A 10,466-nucleotide genomic window follows, 5' to 3' on the forward strand; every position below is an offset into this window, starting at 1 on the left:
GCTCTTCTCTCCTCAACTAAATTAAGGAAAGATTTGTCTTCAGGTCTCATTTTGCAGGTTAAATTATTTTTGTAAGCGTATTCATATGTCACCAGTAAGAATTCCCTCATCTATTTAGCAGGTCGTACTTTATTCAAACTACTTACGACCTTCAGGTTAGCGAATATTTCATCATGGTCTGAGTAATAATACTCCAAACGACCAGTCTGATAAAACAGGCTAGCTATCACACTGCATGTTATGCCAAAAGTAAGAGGTAGCATATTATACTTGACCCCTTCAGAAACTGAAGTAGGAAGCTTAACACACACATAGCAATCTCTAACATCCATGACTCTAACATACTCTGATAGGAGTCTGGAAAAAGAATTAGTAGAAAAATCTCCAACAGATCTGTCCTGATGAATCTCAGGTCTGTGCTCAATAACGCTGTTAGTTTTGCCTGCAACATCTTGAACAGCTTGTTTAGATTCAGCTATGCTTGTCATATTTATCTTATAGTCCTCCTTGTCGATGCCAAGGGGAAAAATAACTGCTAGTATTAACCAAACTAAAATAATTAAAATCACACAAATAGAAGACATTTTAGAACATCTCTTGAAGATAGCACACCTTGAATTATTAGTATTAGGCATTGCTTTTTTTTTATTTTCTAAAAACAAAATGCAACATTTTTTAAAACTAATATAAAAACTGTGGTAATACCCTCCTCTTTTTAATATATATATATTTTTTTAAATTAGTAACCCTCTAACAGCTTTTCTTCGACCTTGCGTCCATAAAAGTGATTCCAGCTAACACAATTTCTTCGACCTTGTGTCACCCTAACACAATTTCTTCAGCCTTATGCCAAAAATAAACCTCAACCTATAGAAAACTAAACTCAATCATTGTCACTATTTTCTTCCAAAACCTCCTGACTGCTGCTGCTGACCTCGACTACTGGTGGAATCAAAATATAGGCCCACTCTGGAGATTTGTATTTATGATTAGGCTTTAAGGGTCTCTTGCTTTTTCTGGCAATCACTTCAATTTTCTTTCCAAGTTGTTCTTTCTTGTCAGATTCACTCCTTTGACTTGTTATCTCGTTTATCTGCTCTTTAGATTTCTTCACCAACTTGAACTTCAAATCTTCATTTGGCCAGATATCACCTTTTCTCAGGAGTTTCTTCTTGGGCTCAGTTTCATTACACTCAGCTCTCCAAGTTCTTTTTCTGAACTTTCTTATTTCAGAATCTTCATCACTTTCATCAGAGTCAGTTTCAGAGATTTCAATCCTGTATCTAGGAACTTCTTTACTCGGCAGTTTCACTCCGTTAGGAACATCATCTTTATAGCTGGTACTTGGCAATTCGTCCTCTTCTTCCGGAATTGCTTCTAGCTTTCCAGTTTCAGATTTTCCGTTCCTCCTTTCAGAGTTTCCTATCTGCTTTTCAACACTCTCCCGATCTTGAATCTCTGCTAACTCTGTTTCCTTTCCAGTTCTTTTTCTTAGAACATCCTCTTCGTTCTCTGCTTCATTAACAACGACAACTTCTGGATCTTTTTCATATGATGCTTGATCAGTTTCTGAATTTTCCAGATGTCGACTTTCCTGTCGATCTTCTGAATCTGGATTTTCAGGTTCGTCTTCTGAGTCTGAATCAGCTGTGTGTCGTCACTATCTTCATCAGGGTTTTCAGGTGCAACTACGCGAATGGTATGACTCGGATGAATCCACCTTTTCAGACCCTTACACTTAATAGCGTTTGTTGTAACTAATATCACCTGCCTTGCTTTTTACCATCTGGGTACCAAACAGTTCCTCCTCCGATGAACCTTTGTCCTGACCCAGTCTCCTGGCAATAGATCATGAGCCTGCTCCTTTTCTTTCGAAATCACATCTGTTCCCACCTGATGGAATACAGAAGTCATGACATCAGATAACTGCTTACAGTAGTCTAAAATTGCACTATCATTTATTGCTAACAGTTTTCCAACTGGAACAAATGCCTGTCTCATTACCCTTCCCATGAGTATATCATGAGGGCTAAAACCTGTTCTTTTATCCTGAGTGCTTCTCAAAGACATCAAAACAAGTGGAAGTGCATCAGTCCACTTAATTTCTGTAGTTAAACACATTTTTGAAATTCTGTTCTTGATTGTGCCATTTATTTGTTCAACAGCTCCTGATGCTTCTGGCCTGTAAGCACAGTGCAATTTTCGTTTAATGCCAAAGGCCTCACAAATTAATTCAATCAGTCTGTTTTCAAAATGTGTACCACGATCACTTTCAATAGTCACTGGAAATCCATACCTAGGTATAATCTCCCTTAAAAGCATTTTGCCACAGTAATTGAATCATTGTGACGTGTTGGTAACGCTTCCACCCATCTTGAAAACAAACAGACAATAACAAGTACATATCTCAACTTGTTATGTTGTGGCATGTCAATGAAATCCATTTGCAGTCTAGTAAAAGGACCACCCTCCCGTCCTATGGTTCCCATGCTTACAACTGTTTTCCTGTTTGGATTGATTTGCTGGCAGATCAAACATCGTTGGCAAAGCGGCTCTGCGATAACCCTAAATTTGGATTATACCAAGTCTCTCTGAACAGTCTGATCATAGTGTCTCTTCCTAAATGACCTGGACCATGGTACATCCGTGCCATGTCAGCAATCATGCAATTAGGCATGACAGGTCTGCCGTCTTTGTAAACCCAAATTTCATCTTCCTCAAGCTGTCTGCAACCTTCTTTGAGCCATGTGTTTTTTTCTCCTCATCGTTTGCCTCATCTTGTAAGTCCTTTACTCCCTGCCATGTTTCTACCACAGATATTAGCATGAGAGAGTTCATTACATGATCGTTATCCTTCTCCCGATTAAGTGAAAGATTATTTTTCGCATAGTAATGTGCAGTTTCATCTGCAAATGCATTTCCTTTAGTTATGTAGTCTTGACCCTTTTTGTGCGCTCCTCATTTAACTACTGCAATTTTCTCAGGTAACTGAAACCCATCAATCAACCTTTTGATCAATTTTGCATTCCTGATTGGAGTTCCCGCAGAGGTCAAATAACCCCTTTGAGACCAAAGCTGGCCATAGTAGTGGACTACACCATACCCATACTGACTATCAGTCACTAAGGTAACTTTCTTTCCTGCTGCTTTTTCACAGGCACAAATTAAAGCAACTAATTCTGCCACCTGTGCTGAACGAATTCCTTCAAGAGTTGAACCCTCAACTATTTTAGAAACTGTGCAGACTGAATATGCTGCTCTCAGAATGCCTTCATCTGTTCTTAAACAAGAGCCATCAACAAAGTAGACAACGTCTGACTCTGCCAAAGGCACATCTTTGATGTCTTTTCTCGGTTTAGTGCAGAATTCTAAAACATCCAAACACTCATGATCAACGTCATCAGCTTAATTGTCAATTTCAGAAACCACTGTATCTGGCAATAATGTAGCTGGATTGAGATTAACACACCTTGCAATTGATACGTTATCTGATCCCAGAATAACCTTTTCATATTTTGTCAATCTGTTACTTGATAGGTGTTGTGTTTTGCTTCTAGTGAGAAGTGTCTCAACTGAATGAGGTACATACACTTTTACAGGAAATCCCATTATGATCCCCTCACTTTGTTCGAGGCTTACGCTTGTTGCAGCCACTGCTTTTAAGCAACCTGGCAATGCTTTTGCAACAGGATCAAGAACAGCTGAAAAGTAAGCTATAGGCTTTCTCATTTGCCCAGGTTTCTGAATGAGAACTGACAATGCACAACCTTCCCTTTCACTGCAATACAGCTCAAATTCTTTATCGTAATCAGGCATCCCTAATGCTGGGGCTTCGCAGAGACATTTCTTTAGATTTTCAAAAGCTTCTAATTCTGTTTTTGTTAAAACAAAGGGGTCTTTTATGTCTGCCTTTGTCAACCTTTGCAGTGGTTTTGCAATTACAGAAAACCCACAAATCCATTGGCGACAATAACCAACCATTCCTAGAAACATTCTGATCTGTCTTTGTGTTGTTGGTGGTTGTATTGCTCAAAACATTTATATTCTCTCAATTGTTACCTGTCGTATTCCCTTTGCAATCCTGTGACCAAGGTATTTAACCTCTTGCTTGCAAAATTGTAATTTTGCAGGTGACACTTTAGGTCCTTCATCTGCCAATTGATTCAAAAGTGTAATTGTGCCAGTTACACAATTGTCTCTTGTTTTCCCTGCCTGCAATAAGGAGGTCATCTATATACTGGACCAATGTTGACTCTCCAGGTAATTTTAAATCTTCCAGGGATTTCTTCAGTAACTGATCAAAAATAGATGGACTCTCAGTATACCCTTGAGGGATACGACACCATGCTAAAATGCGATCCTGGAATCTGAACGCAAAAATTTGTTGGCTATCTGGATGCAATGGAACCGTAAAGAAGGCATTACACAGGTCAATAACTGTGTACCATTCTGCATCATGTGGAATCTGATATAGGATTACCGCTGGCTTTGGTACAATTGGACAGCAAGGAACAACTATCCTATTGTTTGGCTTTTTAATTCCCATAATCGGTGAATTACATGGACTGCTTTCAATTTCTCTCAGAACACCTTGCTTAATGAATTTTTCAATCACAGGAATGACAACCTCAATAGATTCAGGCTTCATTTTGTACTGGGGAATGTTTGGAAAATCAATTCCCTGTCTCACAGTAATTTTTACTGGGTCCACATGTTTCATTAAACCCATCTCATCACCAGTCAGATCCCAGATTTTCGGATTTACTGTCTCTTTTAATTCTTCAGGCAAATTACTTTTATCAAATGCAGGGAACATTTTATTTTCTTCTTCAACCAATAGTAATGGTAATTTATACAAGCCATCTTCTTCTAATGTCTGAAGCTCAATACCTTCTGGTGAGCAATAGATTTTGCAATTCATCTTACATAACAAATCGCGTCCTAAAAGATTAACAGGACTGCTGTCACAGACAATAAATCTCTGTTTATCTTTATAATTTCCAATTTCTACGTCAACTGGCCTTGTCAAATTTGTTTTAATCTGTTGATTAGCTACACCAACTACCTGGATTGTTTCACCTGAGAGAGGAAGATTTTCAATTTCCACTGATCTAACAGTAGAACGGGTAGCACCAGTGTCCACTAGAAAAGTGATATCTTTATCATTCACTTTACCATTTACAAATGGACCTGACTGATCTACCTCAAGAGTGGCTCCAATCACACACTCTTCCTCCTCTCTCAGGCACCGTCATGAGTAATCATCTGAATCACTTGCCTCATTCTCTTTTAGCCAGAATTGTTGGGAAAAATTTGACACATTTACTCTTTGTGACCTTTTTACCTGTTCAGCTCCGCAGAAACCCGTCTCAGGAGTGTATCTCTGTGTATTCATGCAATTTGGTAACAGTGGCTGTGGAATTTGGTTCAGCTGAATCAATTGGTTCTGCTGATTTGCTAACTGCCGCTGTAGCTGCTGCTGCTGACTTATTTCATTTAACTGTCGCTGTAGCTGTTGCTGCTGATTTACCTCACTCTGCATCTGTGGATGATTTAACGGTGAATTTTTAAAATTTCTGGGCGGATTTTTAAACTCCTGCTTCCAGTGTCCAATTTTGCCGCAATTAAAACAAGGTAGCTTTTGTTTTAGCTCCTCAACATTTATGTTAAATTTAGGCTTGTTCGTAAAATTCCCTCTTTTGAACCTTCCTTGATTCTGATTCTGCTGAAAATTTTTATTTTCTATGGTTGCTATTTGCTGTTCAGCCACCTTCACTTGTGCCCACATTACCTTTTCCTTAAGTTTCTTTTGTTTTGCATCTAACTCATCACTGCAGTATTTTGCCTTTCTCAGGATTTCATCAACTAAAAGTGCTTGCCAACCGACAATACCACTTTTAATCATTTCCCCAATCTCAGGTCTGAGGCCATAAACAAACCTGTAAATGAAGTGGCTCATGTCGCTTTCACTTAATTTTTCATAGCCACTGTATTGTTTAAATATCAGGAGTAATCTTTCATAAAAGGAATGTACTGATTCTTTTGGTTCTTGATTTGTTCTGTCTATTTTAACCCAATCTACTTCCTTCGGAGGAATCTTGTCCTTTAGCCAGACAATTACTTTGTCATAAAAATCCATGACAATGTCTGAAGGAGCACCTGTTATTCTATGTCGAGCTGGTTCTTCTTTGGGCCAACTAACAGAAATTTTACATTCTGTCCAAAGATCTGACGGGACAACAATGTAGAAACCATCAAGATCAATCCACAGAACTTTAGAGACTTTTATAAACCTGTCAACCTGACGGTACCACTCCACCGGCTTTTCTCTCAGCCGAGGAAATCCTTCGTAAAGAGAAGAATATCCTGCCTTGTCCAAGGAACATGAACATAACCCCCTCCAGCTATTTCCCTCATAGGAAATTCACCAAAAACTTCTCCTCTTTCTCTCCTGTCTTCTTCTCTTTTCTTTGTCCATTTAACTCTCCATTTATTTAAGTCACCTAATCTTTTTAGATAAACAATTAATTCTTTTACATGGGTTATTCTGCCTGTAGTATTTAGGTTGTCTACATCTTTTTCTGTAAAATCCACTCTGTAATGTTTTTGCAATTAATTTTGACGACTCAAATATATTTCTAGTTCAGCAGCCACTTCTTCAAACTGTTCATATTTATTCTTAGTTTTCCACAAAATGCTTTTACAAATGAACAGCAACTCATCATCCTGATATTGCTTCAAACAGTCAGTACCAATTGTGCCAATAATTAATTCTTCTAAATCTGCTTTTAATCTGGCAATATCAAGTTGTTTAGTCTCAGGAACTTGTTGAGGAGTTTGTGTTAAATCTGTTTTATTTATGGAACCAGAATCTGATTCTGCTGCTGATGGTGTGACAGTTTGACAAACTTTGATTTAAAGTTAATTTTGGCATTGTTTTATCTTTGTGAATTTCTGTTAATTCTGAATAAAACTTTTCAGCTACCTTTTGGATTTCTGCATTTAAAGGATTTGTTATAGCAGAATGTTTATTCACACTCTGATCTAAAACTGGTACAACAGGACCAATAGTAACTGGGACTGTCACTGCTTCCATGCCTTTTGTTAACTGTTGAATTAATTCTCCCTTTGCTTTTAAATATTCTGAAATATTTGGTATATTATCAGGTAACTCTGTCTTTTTATCATTTCTCGGGAAATTATTTCTTGAATTCGAACTTGCTCTTGGGGTAGTTGTTCTGTTACCTGATCCTGTTCTTTCAGGTAATCTCATAAATCTGGGTGAATCCTCAATCTCTCTAGGTGCACTAGGAGAAATATCTGGAGGACTCCTTGGGGTTGAATGTGAACAACCTGGCTGATAAGGTGGAGGACTATTTAACATATCCTCTAAAACTGCATCATCTAATTCCTGATCAAGGTGACCCTTTTTCTGAGAATTCTTTTGACCGGTTTGTCCCACAACCATTTCTAAAACCGGATATAATCCTTCATACATGTCTCCTTTTCTCCAACGACGCACTTTATCTTGGTGATTTTCCCTATCTATGCCTCTTGGCTTTCCCCAATTCTCTCGCTCAAGTTCCATCATTTCAACTTCCCATTCAACTAAAGCTTCAAATTGAGTGGGTCTGGGTCTGGGTGAAAGAGCCAGCATTTTATCTCTCAAGTTTCTTAAAACTTTAACATGAAACGAACCATCATCTGGCCAGGCTAAAATACCATCGTCCTTGGTATAAAGCATCCAATTTTCAAACCAGAGAACTGTATGGTAACCATATTCACCTTCCATATATGCTGCGGGTGTTTTGCAGTAATGAAGTAATTTTCCACCACGCGCTTCAATTTTCTTATCAGGATTGAATAAATTTTTCATTTTCTGAAACCATGAAGGCGTTGTCTCTTTTTTATACCAGTAACTCATGTATTTAAACTATTCCGTAAAGTTTAGAAAAGATCGTAATATTTTTCTGTTGTTCCGCTACTCTGACCAATCCGTGTGTGAAACTCACCAACAGGCCAATCAGGTTAAGCTACGTCACTACCTTGCTCAACCAATGAGAATCCTGTTTTCCAAAAGGACCAATCAGCAAACAGCTCGTCACGATCACATTAACCAATCAGCGCACTTACTGTGACGTGTGTCGACCAATCACAGCGCGAACCCTGTGACATAAACTGCCGCTGCAGCGATGCTGTACTTATCAGTGTCACTCCGTAAACTCACCCCTCCTTTACAAAATATTTTCACATCGCCATTTTAAACAATCTTTTTCAATGGATTTCAATTATTAACTACAGAAAGACAAACCATTTGTCCGTTTCGCTAAACAAAGTGATAGTTTTACCAGACATTCAAGATTTCTTTCTCGTGAAATAGACGACGCTATTTTCACAAAACAGTTTCACAACTTTTATACAGAAAGCCCTACTCATGCATGCATGGCATCTGCGGCAGGACTCTAACCAACCAATAGAAATCCAGAAGCGCCAGTAAGAATAGACGACGCTACCTCACCCTTCACACAAGCTCGGAAAAATCCTATTACTCTTTTCACAACGAGTTTTAAAACGGGCCCTTTGTCCCTATACTCAGAGCTTCGATTTCACAGGCAATCCTCACTATTCATACAACAACCTAACATACCTATAGATCCCTAAACTTGTGTTGTACGACCACAACACTTAGTGATATTTCAGTACCACTAATTTGAAACAAGACAAATGAACTGTGTAACTTCACCTGTCACACTACTCTGCAGGCACATAGGATTTTTCTCACTGCTGGAAAAACCTTTTTGACAACATGTAACGACAAGACAAAAACTCAACATGTATTAAACATGTATCCTATGTAAATACCATGTAACATGTCATTTACCATAGTAACCGAACTCTGCTACCAAAGATTTGATCCAGCGGGCCAAAGGAAATTCTGTCTCATACGAGCAACTCTACACCATAATACTCACCATATTTCCTAATTTAACACTAGGCCCATTTTTGTCGGTATCAAGGTTTGTTTGACCTACTGAATCATTTGACCTAATTATTCAGTACACTTTATAAACATTTATTAAGTCAAATACATTGGCAATGGATTAACTAATGGTAACTCAAGGAAACAACAAGACCATCTTGTCAATTTCAAAATCTATTTTATTAATTTTATTTATTCAAAGGAAAGAGCTTTTCAAGAATTCAATTATTTTTATTAGCATTTCAATAAGCAGCATTATTTTATTAAAGTCACATTAGTCTGTCAATCTGAATCAAAAACAGCATGAGATCTGCCAGACATTTAATTAAACATTCTCTGAAACCTATCTCCCTAATTTAGCTAAAGAAACTAACAAAACCTAAAGAGAAAAACATAAGTTAAGTATAAATCTTACGTGAGTCAAAATTCTGGCAGCATCTCTCGAGCACAGGAACAAGACCGACAGTGCTATTTCTAGGGGCCAGTTCTTATACCTTTTCCCTATCTAAAACTAGCTAAAAGAATACAAACATTTAAGCAGCACGAAACGTGATTGGCTAGAAATATGGTCCGATGTGGTCATTCAACTTTTGAATAGAGAAAGTCTCACTTCCTCAAGAGTGGCATTGTTTATGGCCCACGAGTGTCTCAGGCCTTCCGTAAAATTGCAAAATTAGGTTAAACAACCATCCTTTGCTTCTTTTCGACTAAGCTTTTCCGCCACAACTCGTCCTGTCTGTCCTTGGCCATGACAACTTTAACTAACTTGGAACAACCTCTTCCACACAGTCTTGCTTCACGAGCGTCTTTTCAGGGAATTATTGCTGAATATATTTTCATATTCAATAGCTGCTGTGCAAGGCCCAACTTTGACAGGACATCAGACTTCCATTTTGGAAATAGGCCGCAGGCCACTTTTTGCAAGACTCTAGTATGCAAGAAAACACAAGGCAGTTATTAATTCAAGAAATGATAATTATTCTGTTGCCCACCCCCTTTGCTAATGTTAACCCATTAGTCTAAGTTACCTAGCTTTGCATACAGAAGTCAAACATATCACAGTCACAACGAAAATAACACAACATAAACAAAAGCACATTTAACCCCTCCCATGCTCATGACGGAGCCGCTCCGTCATGAGCATCGGCTGAGCTGTGCTCATGACGGAGCGGTTCCGTCATGGCCCTGCCGCCGCGCCTGCGCGGCGCGTTCTATTAAGCGGGCGGGTCCATGATGGAACCGCTCCGTCATGAGCACAGCGCAACCGCGGCTCGTGACGGAGCGGCTCCGTCACGAGCATGCGAGCACCGCTCGGGCCCCCCCAGCGCTGCGGCAGAATTGCCGCCGCAGCGAAGGGGTTAAAGAATGCACATGCCATTATTTGTAACAGCTGCTGTTAATTTAGGACAAAACAAAAGACAAGGTGAATGTATTATTTATAACAAAATGACAAACATAACAAGAGCACATGTAATTAAACCCGCGT

This window comes from Lissotriton vulgaris, chromosome 2_1, assembly GCF_964263255.1.
Source record: "Lissotriton vulgaris chromosome 2_1, aLisVul1.2, whole genome shotgun sequence".
In the NCBI taxonomy this organism is placed as follows: Eukaryota; Metazoa; Chordata; class Amphibia; order Caudata; family Salamandridae; genus Lissotriton; species Lissotriton vulgaris.